We start from the raw sequence: 22561 nt of genomic DNA on the forward strand, positions 1-22561 counted from the left end.
AATTCCTTCATGTACCTCTTCCAAAGCCTTTGTTATCTCACCTTGTTCTAGACATCGAAGGAGAGTACCATCAAGACCGCGTCGGTATAGGGTTTCGGCAATAATGGTATATCGAGCAGTTTGGCGAATGAAGGTTTTACGTTGGTTATTTAATTAAATCTTCTCTCACATTTAAATAAATTAATATTTATTTAAAACCCCCAAAATCCCACCTCTCACATTTAAATAAATAAATCATTTATTTAAAATCACCTTTATCCTCCACCCACTTGCATTTTCCTACAAATACAAGTTGCACAATTATTTTAAATAAATAATTTATTTAAATCACCTTTATCCTCCACCCACTTGTATTTTCCTACAAAAGCAAGTTGCACAACTATTTTAAATAAATTATTTATTTAAAATAATTGTGCAACTTGTATTTGTAGGAAAATGCAAGTGGGTGGAGGATAAAGGTGATTTTAAATAAATGATTTATTTATTTAAATGTGAGAGGTGGGATTTTGGGGGTTTTAAATAAATATTAATTTATTTAAATGTGAGAGAAGATTTAATTAAATAAATATGATTTATTTATTTAATTAATGGTCTGAATTTGGTTAAGTGAATTAAATCAAATAAATTGAATAATTTATTTAATTAATAGGAGAATAGGGTTAAGATGAATTAATTAAATATTAATTTAATTAATTATTAATTGATGGTTAAATAATCAAATAAATACTAAGTATTCATTTAATTAAGTGGACAGATTTATGTGACTACACTGCCCGTAGCTATTCTGGCTCCAAAATGGCCAAATCTTACACCATGTTATTGACATGTTAGTCAATCGCAACCATTGTTTGCAAAATCTAGTGTAAAACGTGCAACTAACTTGCGTGTTATGCACACCGTACTACCGTTTTGGAGCCACACCGTACTACCGTTTTGGAGCCAGAATAGCTACGTCCATTGATACTATGGTGTGTGTAACTTAATATTTTTTTGTATTGGGCTTAATGATAGCAGATCAGCATGTAATAAGGGTTTATATCTTGGATTATGGAGCATATCTCCTCATAATGTATTCTATTCTATAATTTGTTTCTAATATTAAAAAAAATATGTAATTGCACTAAGCTATTCTCTAAAATGAATACAGAATCAAAATAGTATTAGCACGAATATGCAAATTTCACCAATACAATAATAATAATTAATTTGGTTTGTATCATTTTTTATAACTTTCTAAAATACAATGTTTATATTAATCCTCAAATAAATTACTATCTTATTTTCCTTCACCTTTTTTTTTAAAAAAAAAATTATTATTTATACCATTAATAATAATTTTAATTTTCCATTTCAAATATAACTTTTAGGCCAAGGATATTCTTACCAAAATAATTAGTTTATTGAATCGTGGTTTCCTCTTGACAGGGGAAGCTGCTTATGCATGATTACATGATCTCAAGCAAATGTCTGATTTATACAAAGTGCAGGTATTGGAACTCGAGGTAAGTTATAGTATTACCCTACTCCATGCTCAATCATATATTTGAGGTGACAGAATTTTTTCTGTTACAGGAATAGGTTGCCAGATTATTGGAGGAATTACTATCCATGCAAAGAAACCAGAACGAAAGCACATTAATTGGGCAATGTGCATTTATTTAAGTGAAAGATCTGGTTAGCAGGAAATTTGTTAAAAAAGGTATACATCAAGGACCAGCAAATCAGTGGAAGCTGTCTGAAGCAGAATGAGTATTTTAAGTGCAGAATCTTGAAACCCTAAAAGTGAATTTGTAAGCAAATTTTCGGTTTTTCAAGGTATACATCAAGGACCAGCAAATCAGTGGAAGCTGTCTGAAGAAGAATGAGTATTTTAAGTGCAGATTCTTGAAACCCTAAAAGTGAATTTGAAAGCAAATTTTCGGTTTTTCATCTTAGAAAATCTGAGGCCTTAAATATTCTGGTATACATCAAGGACCAGCAAATCAGTGGAAGCTGTCTGAAGGAGAATGAGTATTTTAAGTGCGGAATCTTGAAACCCTAAAAGTGAATTTGTAAGCAAATTTTCGGTTTTTCAAGGTATACATCAAGGACCAGCAAATCAGTGGAAGCTGTCTGAAGAAGAATGAGTATTTTAAGTGCAGAATCTTGAAACCCTAAAAGTGAATTTGAAAGCAAATTTTCGGTTTTTCATCTTAGAAAATCTGAGGCCTCAAATATTCTCCTCCATTCAAGAGTGAGGATATGTTTGAGAAAAACCTAAGCTTGAAAGAACCTGACATAGATTTTTGTTTGTTCTTGTAATGGCTGCGTTTGAGAGAGACAGCTGACAAATGGATTAAAAGTGCAGAGGAAAATAAAAACGACCACAGTGGGAGTCGAACCCACGACCTTTTGATCCGAAGTCAAACGCGCTAATCCACTGCGCTATGCGGCCTCCTTGACATTTAGTTAAACAAAATTATTAAAGTATTGAAACTATAACACATATTCACTGTCTTTTATACATGTTTAAACCAGACGTAGTTTAGGTCTGGTTTAAAATTAATTGTTCTCAGTGAAGATAAATGGTTGTAAATGAGCTTGTCATGATCAAGTTTAGCTATGCGTAAGGCTTTAAACATCATAAAGGATGAGATCATGATTTGATAGAAAGAATACCAATCAATTCTTGCCTCTTTGTTGAAGAGGTATCAATTTAGACTTGTGCTTCCATATCAAGTAGAGGTCAAGTTTTGGCATAATGGATACCTTTAAGTCTTTGCTCTTAACAAAAAAGGTATCAATTTAAACTTGTGCCTCTGTTCCAAGTCACAAAAACAATCTAAATTTGACATAAAACCTTTACACAAATAATTTCAAAAAGAAAAGGAAGTGTATAGATCAAATACACCAAAAACTAGCTTCCCATCCTATGAAATTAGAGATTCAAGGATGCATCAAACCCTATGAGAGGGGGAACTAGAAAAGAAATCTTCAATATGGAGTAAAAAGAAAATTGTCTACTACACCACCATGAAGAGGGTGAAGAGCAATCAAATTCACCACACCAAGGCCACAATAGAAGCACTATTATAAAAGAGCAAAAGGAAGAAAAAGGAAGAAACTACCCCATCATAATGGAAAACTAGACAAAAACCAAAAGCTAATCACACATATGTGCAAATAATGAAGAAAGAAGAATAGGAATAAGTTCAAATTGAACCTTCCAAGAAAATTAAATAAGACATACCACAAAGAGTAACTAGTATAGAAGTAGGCAAGGGGAAGAAAGAGGAAGTGCTACATCCACAAAACTATACCACAAGATGTTTAAACCTAAGCAACAACTAGATATAGCAAATATGTATTATATAGCATCTATGGAAAACCAAGAAGTCATTTTCACATGTATCCTAGATTACCCTTTTCCAAGCCCTTACTCCAACATGCAAGCAACAAAATATATTTCTGTAGATTTTATAATAATAAAAATCAAGCATATTAGAGAAAAGGCTTTCAATATAAAGGTCTAAATCAAACAAGTGCAATAGATGAAGAAGTATATAATACCTTTGTTAAATCTCAAGAAGTGCAAGTTCCCTCTATCTGTAGTATAAATATAGGAAAAACGCGCATAGGGGTGACAAAAGAAGAAAACAAGGGAAAGAAAGCACAATGGAATATCGACTTCAAGAATTAAAAAATGAGGTACAGATAATTGTGGAAAACCTAGAGATATGACCTATGATGATGAAATTAGTTACAAAAAGGAGGTTAAGGATACAAAAGATATTGCAAATCACAAGGATGAATGATAAAAGATGCAAAACTAAGCACTTGAAGAAAGAATAAACAAAGAAGTAGGAATGAGCCACATTGAAGGATCAAGTCAATAAGTAAAGAGGAAGGAGAACATTAGGAACCTGAGCAAGGGGTGGAAAAAAAAATAGATCAATAGGTACCACAACAAGATGATATTTTTGACAATGGGGTTGAGAAAAGAGAAAGATGGGAAACAATAGATAAGGGTAAAATCATTGTAGGGTAAACAAGTCTGTGCAACACCTCAAGGTCAAGTAGTCATTCCCCCACTCTCATCTTAGTTCCCCCACTCTCATCTTAGGTATTTGATCCAATGGAGAAGATCCAAAATTTAATTGTCTAACAAAAGTAGCTGCAACCTATGGTCACTTTGGCACCAATGTTTCTCACATCAACATCATTAGGGCCACATGTATATTTAAAATAAATCTCATCAATTCAAAAATTTAAGATGGGAGATATACTATAGAGAAGTGTCATGGAGTTCATGTTGAAACAATACATGGCTACTAATGAGACAGTAACAATTTAATGATAAATTCAATCACAAATCACTATAGAATCTTGTTATCTTTGAAAAATATGATCATTGGGTTACTAAAATAAAGAGTTGAGATCAACAAAATGCTAAATATAAGGAGATTGTGGCAAAAAATGAGAAAATGTACATAGACGGTATCAAGACAAATTATTTCCAAGCTCATATAAAGATTAATACTAAAATTAGCAACATGGAGGGGACATGTGACCACATAATATACTATAGATCAGTATTGTTTAATTTTGCCCGACCTCCACAAAATCTGTGAAACTTATGTAGAATACTATGGCGAAATGGATATCACAAGCATCCAACTCATATGATGCCATAAATGAATTAGATGGAGACCATAGGGTACAAATTAAGAATCTTCATACCCAATACCACCACTTATACGAGCAATGAGCCAATAAAATATCTTAAATAAAATAATTAAGGGGAGTTATAAAATTATGATTAGCTCTACTGATAGGTATCCTAATGGAAGAATGAAGGTTGGTAGAATCTATTAAGATCCCATTGGTAGAATCTATTAAGATCTCTTCTCTTAGTGATAATGAACATTTTTTCATCAAGATTGGACAAGTCCGTCACCTATAGCAAGTCTCTCTTCAATAGACTAATGTATGTCACCACTTAGTACTATATACATGAATATCATTCCTTAAGATACAATTTTGTACAATTTTTGGGAAAACATTTTTGTAGTATAATTTTGGGAAAATTTTGACAACAACCTCATATTTTATTTTCTAGCAGTGGTGGATGAATATAGCATGTTTTGAGTATAATATTTTGAATGAAATATTTTTCAAAATTAATTTAAATATCATGAATGAAAAATAATGATGCAAATAATAATATCAATTCCCCATGAAAGTACTAGACATAAATTGAAGTGCCCACAAAAAGCCCATCAATTTCTTTATTGTTCAAGCACTCGATTTGACATAGTTTTGTGCAACAATTATTGGGACTTCTCAATATTGATATAATATAATGTAAGTAAATAATTATGCTACTACAATAGCATAAGAAACATCCAGAATGGTATCAACAGAAACAACAACATATGTACCCATGACTCCAAAAAACCTCACAATTCCAACATTATACAGTATTGTCAACCAAAATTTGCCCCAAATTAAAATATTATTGATCTTTATTAAATAAAATAAAAATAAATAATGTATTATATATTTATTTGTTCAGCTATAAAAAATCCACACCTAAATAGGATGAGCACCTTGAGTGCAAATCACCCAAAAATGCTTGAAAACACACTAGACCTCCTCCAAATTTGCACCAACTAGTCTTGGCACCTAAATAGATGTGCATAAAAAAAAACTACAACCAAGCACAAAGCAAACACATATACAACACCAAAATCAAACCTAGAAACACTGAAAATGCCAAAAACTACAACAAACTCTCAAAACCTCCTACAATACATTTAGTTCTAATGCAACCCCTTGATGAAATTTCCCTTTGTAATCAACTAATTTGTGTCTTCTAGCCACCTAAACTCGTGTATTTTAACCCACAAGCTTCAATCTCCAGTAGTTTTTCATCCATTGAAAAAATCTTAAGCACTTGACTGTGTGAGTGAAAATGTTAATTGTGCAATTGTTACAAAATGAATTTCTTATGTCTTTTAATATGCGTTCTAGCCAACTTGGGAAACCAAAACCCAATACCTTGCTCTGGAATATTCCCCAAAATGGTTGCCAAGAATAGGTTATGACAACAATCATAACTATCTAATAATCATTAATGCCTCATGTCATAATGGTCAATTGCGCCAATATTATTAATATAATAATGCTCAAAGATGCTCCCAAGATTCCGACACCCTTCATGAGTTGGCACCACGGTATTATTAATGATTTTTTAAAAATTATTTTCTTGAAGTATGTAAATTATACTAGGATAAAATAAATATTATATAATGTGTCTCATTACCTCTTACTTGCTATTTTTGGATAGTGGAAACTTACTACTTTTAGTGTGTGTTATCTTTGAAAAATGGGACATGAAATTGAGGATGACATAGTATTTAATATATCTTATTAATTTGGAAACCTAAAAGGATAACCTAATGGAGGCCAATGGTGAGAACTCACAAGCAAGACAAAGGTTGACATCAAGATAACACATCCTTGAACAATGCACGAATTGTAAAAGGTATTGCATTTTAAAGGAACAAAAATACATGACACACTCAAATGAATTGTAGAAACCACAAAAATGCACAGGTGAGAGTAGGATCATGATAGGATAAATAGTGGTAATAGAAGAAAAAACATGTTTCACTTAAAGTAAAAATTGTGAAGCCGATATTTGACTTTTTGAAAGAGTTGGATAAAAGTTGGTTTTGGTTTGGTGATACCAATCCATAATGGATATCCATTTTTGAAGGTTTTTTTAGTAGTTTTATGTTTTCCAAAATGAATATCCATTTTGCAATAATGAATATGAACACTTCAATAAAATCAGCATAACTTTTGTGTTACTTATCTAAATTTTAACTTTTTGCAAGCATTAGAAAGGCGTTCAGAGCTCTATAAATGGATAAGACAAATTATATAGATTATTTACCAAAAATTAATTATAATCATTGTAAGAATTTGCATTTATCAACCCAAGATCTAGAGGCCAATGAATAACACAAAAGCAAGAGAGAACAAGATAAAGAAGAGCAAATTGTATTCTCATCAAGATGCAAAAATCAATCAACTATACAATGTACATGAGCCTGCTTATAAAGGAAAGGCCATAGGAAAAAGAGAGCACACAATCATGACATGTGGCCCAATGAGATACAAGGGTAGTTAGGGGTAGGTAGGAGAAAGAATAGATAATTCCACCAAAAGTGGATTAGCCACCGAAGGTCGAATTATCATTCCATTATAAGTGGATATGAAAATGTGATAGCAAGATAACACCACCAAAGGTAGAATTTCTCCTACAACCATAGTATTTATATATGAAATTCCCTAATTGTCTCCTATGCAATTACTATGATATGCATTATTCTAAGTCAAATTAAGTAAAGTGTAATTGCATGTGTCATAAATTACACCAAAAATCATTTTAATTTCATCACATTTTTTGAAACGTTAAATGCTCACAACTTTTGCATATGAAGTTCCTTTTCCATGCTTCTTTTGCAAAAATAATCCCAAAAGACTTGAAACAATAAAGAAGTAATAAAAAAATATATATTTAGATTTGATGTACTAAGAAGAGTAACAAGTCTTCATAAATCCTCATAGAATACTTGTTGTATTTCATCCTATGCACACATTTTCCCAAGTTGACCTAGGAGAACATGTCTCTATCTGAGTGATCCCATAACACTGGGTTGCACCATTTGGCCAAACTTGACACTGAAATCAGCATTTTGAATTAGATCTTTACTTTCTAAGGCCTATAGCAGCTAAACCATTAAGTATTTGAAGATGAAGTAAACTACTGATTAGTGAGATTTTTCATATAGATTCTAAATATTTTTTTTTTAATAATTAGAAATTAATTGTCCATATTGTTATGTAACTTTTAATAACTTAATATTTATAGTAATCAACATTTTTCAGAAGTGGCATTTATTTGGTAATGCATAACATTTTTTTATAGCAAGAAGGAAATTCTAATTTTTGAAATCGTCACACCAATATATAGTGAATGGATATTTTTTCATAATTTTTGTTGCATGTTTTTTTTAGTTAATTTTTAAAGATAGAGTAATTGTAATTTGGACAAAGGTGTAATCTGTAACGCATAACCTTTTTTGTATGCATTTGAATAACTTCTTCTTTTTGCGTTGAAATGAGGATATCAATACCTAGGGAAAATATATTTTTTACAATTTTTTTTCTCTATTTTTCATTTTTTCCATGTGTGAAACACAATCCTTAATGTTCGATAAAAATCCTACATTCATAAGAAATAAAACACAAATATATTAAAAATTATACTTTTCAAAAGCTTATAATAAGGACTAAATACTTAAAAAAATAAAACTTCTAAATTAATTCATTTGACCTCCCAAAAGCTAATGTAAAAGTGGCTTTTTATCAACATTTTGATAGGTGCGAAGGAGACTCCATTGCAGGTATGATTTAGAAGTAGAGAAGTTCTATCCCAAAAAAAATTATCTAAGAGCCTTTGATCCAACTGTCCTTAATTTCTTCAAATGGGACCTTTCAAAGCTTAGATCATTATATTTTCTAAAAAACATATGATTTTAGCAAAAATCAAGGTATACCAAAAAGTGTACCTATCTATCTCGCTCTCCTTTTCTCTCCCTCTATCTCGCTCTCCTTTTCTCTCTACCTATCGCTCTCCCTTTCCCTTAATCTGCCTCTATCTATATCTCTCCTCTCTCTCTCCCTCTCTACCTATCTCCATTTCTCCTCCCCTCTACATTTCTCAGGTTATATCTTTCTACATATATCTCCCTCTTCCTCTTGCTATCCCTATCACTCCATCTTACTTATCTCTCATCTCTCTATTTATCTCCCTGCCTCTCCCTCCCTATATATTATTCATCTTTATCATGTTTTCTCCATATTTATCCCCTCATACTATCTCCCTATTCCTCTTTATCTCTCTATATCTCCATCTATCAATATAGACTCCCTCTCTTCCTCTTTTATATATATATATATAAGTGCACAAAGATGGGGGACCAAAAAGATGCCAAAAACTTTTTTGACCCCCATCAAGCCCTATGGTGCACGCCAAATAAGGCATGTGCTCTATCTAGCGCGCATTGAATAGTTTTGGTGTGCTGAACCTGAGGTTTCATCACGCCAAATATGGTGAGCACCAAATGGCATTACATTTTGAGAAGTGCATCTTCATTTTGACAAGAACAAATTGTCTTTCATTTTCACTCTCATAAAATATAACATTTATGTATATATTGGTAGGATGTTTGAGAGAGGTTTCAGATCTAGATAGGAGTTATAATGCAAATTCTAGTTTTTAGAGTATTCATACAAATTTTAGACAGTCAAATTTCAATAATCAACATGCTCGTATTAGCATTCTCTCTTTGGTCTCTACTTCTCCTTCCTTGCATTCCCCCCCCCTCTCTCTCTCTCTCTCTCTCTCTCTCTCTCTCTCTCTCTCTCTCTCTCTCAATTTTCTCTCTCTTGCACTTGGGATTTCTCTCCCTCAACCCCCACCTTCCGCCCTCTCTCTCTTTCTCCCTCTCCCACTCTTCACCTCTCTCTCCCTCTCTATGGTTGATGGAAAGAAAAGCAAATACTAGGGGGAGAGAGAAACTAGAGAGCAAGTGAGAGAGATGGAGGGAGGAAGGGAGTGGTTGATGGAAAGAAAGGAAAATACTAAGGATAGAGAGATCCCAAGCGAGAGAGAGAGGGGGGGAGGGGGGGGGGGAGGAGTGAGGAAGGAAGGAATGGGTTGAGGAAGAGACTTGAGAGAGAGGGGGGGGTTGATGGAAAGAGAGGGATATATCAAGGAGAGATGGAGGAAGGGGTGGAAAGAGAGGGAAAGATCAGAGCGAGAGAGATTAAGTGAGAGAGGGAGGGAGGGGTTGAGGCAAAGAGAGAGCCCAAGTGAGAGAGATAGAGGGAGGGATGTAGGCATTGATGAAAAGAGAGGGAGATACCTAAGAGAGATTGAGAGAGATATAAAGGAAGGGGGTTAATGAAAAGAGAGGGAGAGACCAAAGAGAGAGTCCAAGTAAGAGAGAGGGAGGGAGGAAGTTAGGGGTTGAGAGAGAGAGAGAGAGAGGAAGGAAGGGGTTGAAGAGACCTAAGAGAGAGAAAGAGAGACGAGAGAAAGGAAGGGGGATTGATGAAAAGAGAGGGAGACCAAAGAGAGAGCCCAAGTAAGAGAGAGGGAGAGGGAGGAAGGTAGGGGTTGAGAGAGAGAGAGAGAGAGGAAGGGAAGGGTTGATGGAAAGAGAGGGATATACTAGGAAGAGAGCCCAGAGAGAGAACCTAAGTGAGAAAGGGGGAGAGAGAGAGAGAGGGGAAGGTAGGGGTTGAGAAAATGGGAGAGATTTGAGAGAGAGATAGTCCTACCTTCCTCCCTCCCTCTCTCTCTCTCTCCCTCCCTCCCTCGACCCCTTTCTTTCTCCATCTCTCTCACTTGGCTCTCTCTCTCTCAACCTTCCCTTCCTTCCTCCCTCCCTCTCACATGGGCTCTCTCTTTCTCTATCTCTAGTCTCTTCCTCTATTTCCATAAACCTCTCTCTCTCACTTGGGCTCTCTCTCCGGTCTCTTACCCATTTTATATCCCTTCCTTCCTCTCACTCAGGCTCTCTCTCACTCAAGGTGAGAGAGAGAGATAAGGAGAGGGATAGAGAGAAAGAATGAAGAGATAGAGATGGAAGAGGGGAGGGAGGGAGAAGGTATGTGTGTGTGGGGCTAGGAACGATCAATCGACTTGGCGAGGGAAAGCGTCGAGCGTCGCTAGGGTGTGGCGAGGAAGAATGGAGAAAGGCTTGAGAGAGAAAGAGAGGATGATAGGGAGAGATACTTAAGAGAGAAAGAGAAAGGGAATGGGAGGGAGAGAATGGGAGAGGGAAAGAAGGAAAGAGATGGTGTGAGAGAGAGAAGAGAGAGAAGGGGACTAGGAGGGAAAGAGTGAAAGGAGAGAGAGAAACATGAGAGAGGGGGAGTGGAGGAGATATAGAGAGACTTGAGAGGTGGATGGAGGTATTTTGAGATAGACAGACAGAGATAGAGGGCGAGAGGGAGAAGGGGATTGGAGGGAGAGAGGGAAAAAGAGTTAGAGGGAAAGAGAGATAGACTTGAGAGAGAAAGAAAAAGGGAGGGGGGGGGGGAGAGAATGGACAAAATGGGACAGAGACACCTGAAAGAGAGAGAGGGGGGGAGAGGGAGAGATAGAGATAGAGGGGACTGGGAGAGAGAGAGGGAAAAAGAGTTAGAGGGAAAGAGAGAGACTTGAGAGAGAAAGAGAGTTAGAGGGAAAGAGAGACAAACTTGAGAGAGAAAAGAGAAAGGGAGGGAGAGGGAGAGAATGGACAAAATAGGACACAGAGAGAGGGGGGGGGGGGGGAATAATCGGATAGAGAGATTGGGGGAGATAGAGAGACTTGCGAGGTGGATGGAGGGATTGTGAGAGAGAAAATGGAGGGGGGAGAGAATGGATAGAGACACCTAAGAGAGGGAGAGAGAGAGAGAGAGGGGAGGGGAATGGAGGGAAATGGAGGGAGAGATAGAGATAGAGGGTAAGAGGGAGAAGGGGACTAGGAGGGAGAGAGTGAAAAAGAGTTAGAGAGAGAGAGGAAAGAAAGACAAACTTGGGAGAAAGAGAGAGAGAGAGAGAGATGGGGGAGAATGGACAAAATGGGACAGAGACACTTGAGAGAGAGAGAGAGAGAGAGAGATGGGGGAGAATGGACAAAATGGGACAGAGACACCTGAGAGAGAGAGAGAGATGGGGAGGGGGAGAGGGAGAGGGAAAGAATGGGATAGAGACACCTGAGAGAGGGAGAGAGAGATCGACGGAGTGGGGGAGATATAGAGATACTTGAGAGGTGGATAGAGGGAATGAGAGAGAGAGAGGGGGGGAGGAAGAGAATGGACAAAGACACCTGAGAGAGGGAGGGAGAGAGAGAGAGAGAGAGAGAGAGAGAGAGGGAGAGAATGGAGAGAATGGGACAAAGACACTTGAGAGAGAGAGAGAGAGAGAGAGAGATGGGGAGGGAGAGGGAAATAATGGGATAGAGATACCTAAGAGAGGGGGAGAGTTGGGAGAGAGAGATAGGGAATGGGGGAGATATAGAGAGACCTAAGAGGTGGATGGACGGATTGTGAGAGAGAGACCTAAGAGGTGGAGGGAGGGAAGGTGAGAGGGATACCTAAGGGGTGGAGGGAGGGATGGTGAGAGAGAGAGAGGGAGAGGAAGGGATGGAAGGAGAGTATAAGAGACTAGAGAGAGAGAGAGGTGAAGAGATGGAGAGAGTGAGAAAAGGAGATAATGAGAAAGGGAGAGAGTGAGGGGGAGGAGGGATAGAAAGAGAGAGAGATACACTTGAGAGAGGAGAGTGAGATAGAGAGATAGAGGCTAAGAGGGAGAGAATTGAGAGAGAGAGAGAGAGAGAGGGGGGGGGGGGAAGAAAGACTTGAGAGAGGAAGAGAAAGGGAGGGGGAGGGCGAGAATGGGAGAGAGAGACACCTAAGAGAGTGGGAGAGAGTGAGAGATAGAGATACTTGATAGAGGGAGAGAATGAGAGAGCCCAAGTGAAAGAAGGAAATAGAGAGAGTGGGTAAGGGAGATGGGAAGAGAGGGAGAGATACCTGAGAGAGGGAAGGGAGTAGAGAGGGACGGACCTAAGAGAGAGAGAGAGGTAGGGGTTAAGGAAGAGAGAGGGGGAATGTAGGGAAGAGGACCAGAGAGATAATGTTGATACAAGCATGATAATTACTAAAATTTGACTGTCTAAAATTTATATGAATAATCTAAAAACTAGAATCTGCATTATAACTCCTAGAGATCTGGAACCACTCTCAAACATCCTGACAATATATACATAAAATATAACTTAAAGTACTTAAATGTTATATTTTATGTATATATTCCAAGAGAGAGAACACTTCCTGCTTTCTAAGATGAAAAATTGCTATGAAATACATTTGGTGTGCACATTATTTGGCATGCACCAAATATGGCACACACCAAATGGTTTTTTGAATTTTTTCTCATTTTGTGCATGCCATATTTGGCATGTGTCAAACAAGCTGCCTTGGAAAACACCAACCCAAAGGCTTGGATGCCCTTCTTAGGCCTGAGACGTGTTTTCCAACAAATATTGAAAATTTTCTAACTTTTTTGTTCGTGCTCTCCATCGGGTTTGCACATGTTTCAATGCAATTAAAAAACACCATACAATCGTCAAGCTTTCTCTTAGCTATCCAACCATATAAAAAAAAATCAAATTTTGATAATGTTAAGGTCTTCATCCATAATTTTTTTTGTTAGTGTGTATGTTTTTTGTCAAAAACCAATATGTCGTATTTCGGCCATAGATTTTTACTCGTTTATCAAATTTTGAAAAAAATTACTTTTTTAGAAACTAGACTCCATTCTACACAATTTTAGAAAAAACATTGATTAGTTTTCACAATTTTTTTAGAGGGCGCACGCTCAAATTTTTGTTTTTCAGGATTTGTCCAAAAATACCTGAAAAATCTAGCATAAACTACATGGTGTTAGCTAATTTCTCACTAGAGCGATTTTATAAAATTTCAAATAAAAAAGTTGTCATTTTAGAGGGAGCACACCAGGTGCTATGTTATGCTTTTTTTTCTGAAAAAAACAGCACCACTTTGTGTGCTCCCCCTTTTTTAAACCCTTAATCTCCACCATTTTAAAAAAAAAGTAGTTTAGAAAGTAGACTCGGAGCACTACAAGTCTTTTTCTTGTTGCATCCTCATATTTTGAGTGTAACTATCTTCATTTTCTTGTCGAGTTCAAACTTTGCTGAGTTATATATATATATATATATATATATATATATATATATATATATATATATATATATATATATATATATATATATATATATATCCCCCTTTGTCTCTCCTTCATTTTGTATCTCCCTCCTCTCTATCTTGTTATGTCTACCTCTTTCTCTCTCCCTCTCCGTCTCTCCCTTTCCCTCTTCCTTTATATCTCTCTTCCTCTTTCTATTTTCCTCTCTATCTCTATCCCCCTCTCTATTCCCACCTCCCTATCTCTCTATATTTTTATCTCTCCCTTAACCTCTCTATTTCTATATCTATTTTTCTTCCTCTCTTTATCTTCATCTCTATATTTGTGTTCCTCTCTCCTTTCCTATTTATAGATATATCTCCCTCTTTCTATCTCTCCCTCTCTCTTCCTAGATTTTTATATCTTCATCTCTATTTCCCTCTATATAAACTCTACCCTATCTCTATCTCTCCACATCTCTCCTTATATCTCTCCCTCTCTTTAACCTTATATCTATCCCTATATATTTATATTTATCTATCTCTACCTCTCTCCTTCTATCCATCTTAATATATTTATCTCTTCCATATCTCTCAATTTGTATCTTGTCTTTCTTTATGTCCCCCCTCTCCGTCTCTCACTCCCTCTATATCTTCATCTCCATCTATCCCTATTTTTGTCTCCATCTCTCTCCCTATTAGTAATGGAACCTAAGTATCTTCTTGATTGATGTTGGGGGTGTGGGCTTTCTCCTCCAACTTATTTCGCTAGGGAGGTAGAGAGAACTAGGGAGTGTGCCCCTTTCACTTTTGTTGCTAGGGAAGAGGGAGGGAGAAATTGTGTGTGTGTGTGTGTGTGTGTGTGTGTGTGTGTGTGTGTGTGTGAGAGAGAGAGAGAGAGGGGGGGGGATAAAGATATATAAATAGAGAGAGAGGAAGACGAAGGGGGAGAAATATAGAGGGGGTAAGTAGAGAGATATAAAAAGAGGTAGTGATAGGGAGTGAGTAAGTGAGGGAGAGGAGAGAGTGAGAGATAGGGATCGAAAGAGGGAAACATATATAGAGATAGATATGACTTGAAAAAGATAGAGCGGGGGAGAGAAAGTGAGAGGGATAGGTAGAAAGAGTAGAGTGGGAGGGAGAGATAGATAAACAGATAGAGTGAGAGAAAGAGCGGAGAGAAAATATTAAAAAATTAGAAATAGAAATGACACATCTAATGTGAAAATGAAATCTTAATTTGATTGCCAAGGATGGGTAGGGTATGTAAAATGGGTTTCACAATCAAGATAGTAGAAAAAGATGCAACAATATTAAATCAATGAAGAATTGGTCATGAAAAGTGTTACAAATATAAAAATGATATGTAAATATCATAAAAGTACATATATCTAAGAAACCCTAATAAGAATATCTACAAAGAAACATGAAAAGGGACATGTGTACATATGTAACAAAATTATGACAACATATATGTACCACACCAAGATATTCATGTAATAGAACATAACAAGAGCATAAAAAGAGATATAGGTGAGAATTATCTTCAGAATGATAGAATTTTGAGAAAAAAAAATAATGGGTAAGTGATTATACAATGAGATTATGAATATATTAGAAGTATATGAATATTTAATATACATAAATGGTATATCTTTCAGGACTTTCGAGTGTTGTTATCATGGCTAGGAAGAAGCGGTTCGGAGTTGTACGTGACTATCTGACAGAAGATTTGGATACTCGAATTCAAAGACTCTTTGAATTGTGGAAGAAGATTACATTATGGCTGCCATTAAGAAAATGTTGGGGTCAAAGTTCTCCTCAAGGAATCATTATCACAATGGTGATTTGCTTGAAAAGAATTTTTGCACTGTGGTATAGGCGACCGGACTAGACTATAAGGCAGCAAGGTATGCAAACAAGTTGATTAAGACAGATATCTAAACAATAGAAATCTGTGTCATGCAAACTAACGCCCAATCCTTAAAAAGGGTTCATTACTAGTGTTTTTGATGCGGAGGTTGTTGCGAAGAAGATAATGGAGGAGACATTGAGGCTTTTGGCAATTATGTAAGCTCGCATGGCAATCTTTTCTCTAGTTCTCAAATTGGGAGGATCATTGTAAAGGTTGATGGATGTACTGGCTTTTTTGGAATAAATAAAAGGATCTACCCCTTTGGTAGAAACTTATTAGCAAACGTTGGGATTTGAACCACAACATACCGAAGAAGTAGTAATATTTGTGTATTACCATTGGGATTTGAAAATTTATTATCTTTTGGACCTTTTTCTCATCTGCTTGCCATAACTCATACAACAATGATGAATGAGTCACTTATTTGTGTGTTACCATTGGGATTTGAAAATTTATTATCTTTTGGACCTTTTTCTCATCTGCTTGCCATAACTCATACAATAATGATGAATGGAGTCACTTGCCAAGTTTTTCTCTAAGATCACTTGCAAAGATGGAGAGCATTCAAATGTCTAGTGAAAGCAACTTTAAATTTGTAGTCACTTGAAAAAACGTATTATCCTATTACATTCAAGTTTTTTTCTAAGAACTCTTGCAAAGATGAGTGTCTAATGAATGCTACTTTAAATTTGTAGTCACTTGGCAAAATTTATCATCCTCTTGCATTTCTTTTCTAAGAGCATTTAAAAAGATGATAGCGTTCAAATGTGCAGTGAAAGCAACTTCAAATTTGTATTGCAAGTTAGGAAAAGCCCATTCTCATTCTTGCAATGCTAAAATGCTACACTATTGCAGCCAATTAAATCTATTACAGTTAAAAAATCTCCTATGATTTAGAGGTACTTAAGAAAGGAGAGTCTAAGATCACAATCATTAGATTTGATCAGAATTGAAGATTTCATCGCAATTGAAGATTGACTATGTATGTTATGTTGGGAAGGAGCTATATTAGAGTAGTTTCAACAAGTAACTCTTTCAATTCACATCATGTATATATCATGTATATGGATTTATACTAGATATGATTACCCCAACTTTTACAAAAGCATTGACGTAATTTATGATAAGACACTCAAAAGTGAAGGCCATAAAATCTCAAAGATTCTTTGGGCTCATTCTGAACCAATTACATTATACACATATCAAATATCTTTATCATAATTGAAAAAACATCTATTACATTAAAACTAGGGCTGAAAAGGTTCATATTTTTTTTTTGAAAAGAGGGTAAAAATTTATTGAATCAAAACAGACAGTTAAAAAAAAGGGGCCAACTATATCATGTATATGGATTTATACTAGATATGATAACCCCAACTTATAAAAAAGCATTGACGTAATTTATGATAAGACTCTCAAAATTGAAGGCCATAAAATCTCAAAGATTCTTTGGGCTCATTCTGAACCAATTACATTATACACCTCTCAAATATCTTTATCATAATTGAAAAAACATCTATTACATTAAAACTAGGGCTGAAAAGGTTAATATTTAATTTTTTTTTAAAAGCGGGTAAAAATTTATTGAATCAAAAAAGACAGTTAAAAAAAAAAAGGGCCAACAAGCCCAGCAAAGAGAACACACCCAACAAAACCACCAAGAAGGGGACACGAATAGGGCCTAACCTGCCATATCCTCTATAACAATTTTCTCAAAGGATTGAACATAATCAGGGGCAGCTGTCCAACCTCTCTGACGCCCATTTAGCCAGAATTTCAGCAACCTTAATACACTCACAAGGAACATAACAAAAGTAAAATGACTCCAAAGAATCCCTCAAAAGATTTGTCTGCCCACCACAGCCAAGTGCCAATCAACCTCCTCCAACCTCTGATTATTCAGCATATCTATAACAATGTGAGAAAATTCACAAATAATCTTGTTCCAACCAAGAGCACACCCTTTTTCAAGCGAGAACCTGTTGTGACCATTTCACACATCGCCCCGTCGCAAATGGGGACCCCCTCTTTTTGCTTGTTTTTCGCTCGTTTTCGCTTCCGTTTTTAGGGTTTTGCTAGTTAGTTCGTCGTCTGGATTTAGGGTCAAGCCTTAGGGTTTTAAATTTTGTCTTTTCAAGCCAGAATCCAGTCGTTTTTGAGAGCTTTTGAGCTTCCTTTTCTAGGATGCAAATTTTGAATGCAATGAGTTCGCCAAAATGGTCTAATTTTCAATTGGAATGTTGATGCAGAGCTTAAATTTGTCTAAGTATTGAAAGTCAAATGTGAATTTTTGTCCGATTGAATATTTTGACCAAATTTTGACTTTTTTGATTTTGATCCTAGGCATTGGAATTGATTTGTTTTCACCTCGTGAAGTGTTAAAATGTGAAAAATCATGTTATTTTGGCCTGTAGGAGCAAAATCGCTCCTGTCCCTCAGTGAAGGACGGGAGCTCATTTTCAAATATCTCATCATCCCTGCAGAGTCCAGACAAATTTCAAGTTGGAAGTGATGGAGAACGGCGATATCTTTCCATTGAATATAAATTGAAGATTTTCATGAGCACAGAAATGCCTCCAGGAGGAAAATCGCTCCTGTCCCTCAGTGAAGGACCGGAGCTACAAATCAAATTTCGCCTTGTCCTTGCAAGATTTTGATGACTTAGCAATTTGAAAGGGTCCAAAGGAAGGTGCTTTACCAAATGAATATAATTTGAAATGCCAAAGGTGAAGGAGAATGACCTAGAATGACCAAATCACTCCTGTCCCTCTCCAAGGGACCAGGGCGAGGTACCTTGTAGCTCTCGTCCCTCTCCCAGAGACCAGAGCGATTTCCTTCATTAGACAGAATCCAGGCAAATGTCAAGGCAAGTTTACGTTCAAAAACAAGGGAAAACATGAGATGGACGCATTGAATACAAATTGAAGATTTTTTGGACATCCACAAAGGTCCTAAATGTCTAGTTCGCTCCTGTCCCTCAGGAAGGGACCAGAGCGATTTTTGATATAAATGATTTTCTTGCAAAGTTACAGATGATGTCAAGGCATGGACGAATGGAGTGAAGAAGGACGAGTCCGTTGAATATAAACTTGGAACCTGGCAAAGTGAGGTAAAGGCTACAAAAGGAAAATCGCTCCTGTTCCTCTCCAAGGGACCAGGGCGATATAGTGAATATATTGCTTTTCATTTAAGTTTAAGATCGATCCAAGTCAAGACAAGGTGGCGAGGGACATTTCAAGGCGTTTTAGCAAGCACAAACATTAAAAGATTGTCACAATGATGAAATTCACATCCTAGGACATAGATCGCTCTTGTCCCTCTCCAAGGGACCAGGGCGATGTTAGATGCATTGGTCATTTTGTGCAAGATTTACGTAAGGACAAGATTTCATAAGGTTGAACAAGGTCCAAGGCATCGTTTGAAGATAAATGCAAGAGTTTTTCAACGTCCAAACATTGCTAATCAAGGTAAAAAGCTCCCATCGCTCCTGTCCTTTGGACAAGGACCAGGGCGATCTTATCAAAGGCCCTCATATTCCTTCGAGGTCAAAGCAAGGCGAGGTTAGGTAAGGTGAAGGACGACGTTTGAAGGGCATCACAACGAAGATCAAGGTTTAAAGTTGACAAGGTCAAGGAGAAAACATGGATCGCTCCTGTCCCTCTCCAAGGGACAAGGGCGATGATCCCTTTAATACGCCCAAAACTTCATGCGAGCAAATGGAATAAGCGCAAAAGACACGAACAAAGGATGTTATTCGCCAACAATAAAAGATCGAAGTTAAAAGATGCAAGATGAACGTGGAAACAAGAAGATCGCTCCTGTCCTTTGGACAAGGACCAGGGCGATGTACACTCAAAAGGCACTTAAGCACACATGCAAGATGATCAAATGCGAAGAACCTATCAAGATGATCAATTTTTAACGTGGAGATGAAGGAGTTGATCGTGAAAAAAAATGCAAAATCAGGACAAAAATGTTGAATCGCTCCTGTCCCTCTCCAAGGGACCAGAGCGATGAGGTACGTCCCTTTGTCTTCCAATTTTGGCGCCAAATAAACAAATTTAAATTTCCTTAAATGCTAAATCGATTAAAAAATTGAAAATCCATTTTTATTTAGCATTTAATATGGCGTTATCTTTTATTAATTATTTTTGCCTTTATTAAAAAATCAAAATTTGCAAACGCAAGGCATCAATAATTAATTAATTAATTAATATAAAATCAAATTTAGAGCGCTCAATTAAGCAAGTCGGCCTTGTTATTTTATTGCAAATCATTTAAAATCATTTTTAAAAATGGTTTTATTTATCAAGTCGGCCTAGGGGATGAAAAGGTGTGAGTGCTATATATAAGGGGAGTGAAATGTTCATTTTCACATCATTATTTTTTATCCTTCATACGATCTTGAGGAGAAGCGAAGGTGATACGAAGTATATCATCAAGTGTGGAGTGCGAATTGCGTTGAAGACCAAAGGTGGTGCGAATTTCATTCATCCAAAGGGTGGCGCTTTATACATCAAGGGTGGTGCGAACTTGAAGATCTATTTGATGCGATTTGTCAAGGACGAATTTGAAGATCCATTTAAGACCACGCCAAAGGCGATACTTGAAGATCACATTGAAATCCAAAGGTGGCGAAGTCGATTTTGAGGAGACCACATTGAAGACTATTTTACTCCTCCAATTTTCCCTAGGCGATCTTTTCCTTTTTGCATTTTAGAGATTAGCTCTCTATCGAGGTATGGCGATTTTAATTATTATTGCTTTATTCATTCATCGTCGTATTTCAAATTTTGAAATTTTGAATTTTGAATCTCTTAGCTCAATCGTTGTTTTTTAGGAAATGATAACTCTAGAGACTTATCATGACGTTTCCTAAAACTTTTCTCTCTTATTTACGCTATTCATTGCAAAATCTAGTTCTTATAATGAAATGTTGTGTAGGTATGGCAACCCCAAAGGCAGGAGCATCCACCAGCCGCTCAGCTCTCATGAAAGAAGATCAGAAGACCGAAGAGGTGGAGACCAAGATCGTGTCAAAGTGGAGCAACATTGGAGATACCAACTTGGGGAACTTTAGCACGAGGAAGTTCCGAGAGGTCCCTTACATCGGCAAGCCATCACCTGTCGCCCGGAGAATAATAGAGAGTGGCATCATTAAGGCGGCCGGTTTTCCTCCAGCCATTCAGTGCCACGAGTTGATGATCGAGTGTGCCCGTCACTACAATCCACAGTCCAGGACAATTGTGTCCAATGAGGGAAACACTTTGGCGTACCTTTCAGAGGAAGCCATAAGTGAAGCTTTCCATCTTCCAGAGCACAGGGACATGATATACAAGAGCATTGAAGGAGCCAGATCAATGTACGATGATGATCCAGATGCTTGCCTAAGCATAATCAACAAGAACTGGCTACTCAAGAGTCGTCCCCGTCTAAGCAAGGTACCGAACACACCGCATCGGATTGATTTCCAGGAGGAGTACAGAGCTTTGATTACTATGCTCAACAGAGTTACAGGAGCACCTCATGCCTTCTATTTTGAGAAGTGGATGTTTTACTTCATCCAGGTGATTGTTCAAGGAAAGGGTATGATACATTGGGCTAGGATAATTAGTCATTGCTTAGACGTACAGTTGAGAAGACTCAGGGCTACTAAGTCCTTCCACATGAGTTCATACGTCATTTATGCTTTGATCAGGAGTGTTGAGTACGCAGGACTACCTCACAGAGGAGTGATTGGAAGAGGACCCGGCGAGGTCAGAGCTTGTGAATCCTATACCTACTTGCATCATCCGCCAGGGAAGAACTACAAGTTAGTCAATGATACTTTCACGATGAACATCACAAGGACGTTGCAAGGAGGGATTCACAACAGATTATCTCAAGATGCCCAGGAGTTCATCAAGAGGTACGGTGCTTGGTTCATTCAGTTTCCCAAGTTCACTTACATTAGAGTGCATGGATGTCCTTTACCTCCATACATGTTGCCGAGATATCCGACAGACAGAATTGTGTTACTTGAAGTAACAAGGCAGTTGGCAACATATGTGAAGGCATTCAGACACAGACATCAGAATGGAGTCCAGGTACCTATTATTTTGGGTAATTCAGTTGAGGTATGTCCTAATGTCTTAGCCATGGATGACGCAGAGAAGGAGTTAGCCTTGCATTCTTTTTCATCTTTTGCTTGGAGAGAGAGCTTTGATCCATATGGACATTTAGAAGAGACGGTCGGTAGAAGATTTAGACATGAGCACCAAATTGAAGATTTTATGATGAACCTCCTAGATGATCTTGAAGTGAAACGTAAGATACATTCTAGATTGCCTTTGGATTTCATCAGGAAATATAGGATTTACAGAGTGGCCGACCAAGCTCAGGACAATGGCAGGCACATCCAGTCTTCCTATGATAGAGAAAGCAAAACAATAAGATTGGATTGGAATGAGCCCGAGGCCGTGGATTTAGATGATTTGATGGCACCAATTTTGTCTTGTACTCGCAGATGGGTAGACGTTCAGCATCAGAAGTTGAGAGAACAAGGCATAGCTATGTCTTTTACTTTGGAAGAAAAACCAGCCGAAGGTGGAGCCAGTGTTAGTGAAGGCAATCCTAATCCTAGGAATTCAGGTGAAGGTAACCTTCGGTGTGCCAGTGAGGGCAATCTCCATTCGAGAGGTTCAAAGAGAAAGGAAAGATCAGAAAAGAAAGAGTCTTCCAAGAAAAAGCAAGGTGCCAACAAAGATCAAACACCAGGTACTTCTTCCAGACCGGAAAATAGAACAGTTCGAGTGGAAGAGTCCATGGAGTCGATGGTACAGAATGACAGGC

The 22561-nt window shown here is 37.0% G+C and overlaps 1 non-coding gene across 1 annotated transcript; it reads right to left on the reverse strand.

Annotated features, from left to right (window-relative positions):
• Positions 1 to 2360: 2360 nt before the first annotated feature.
• Positions 2361 to 2434, reverse strand: TRNAR-UCG (transfer RNA arginine (anticodon UCG)). The gene has a single exon. It is a non-coding gene; the product is annotated as a tRNA-Arg (tRNA).
• Between the last annotated feature and the right edge of the window lie 20127 nt (positions 2435 to 22561).

This window comes from Cryptomeria japonica, chromosome 7, assembly GCF_030272615.1.
Source record: "Cryptomeria japonica chromosome 7, Sugi_1.0, whole genome shotgun sequence".
NCBI classification, from domain to species: Eukaryota; Viridiplantae; Streptophyta; class Pinopsida; order Cupressales; family Cupressaceae; genus Cryptomeria; species Cryptomeria japonica.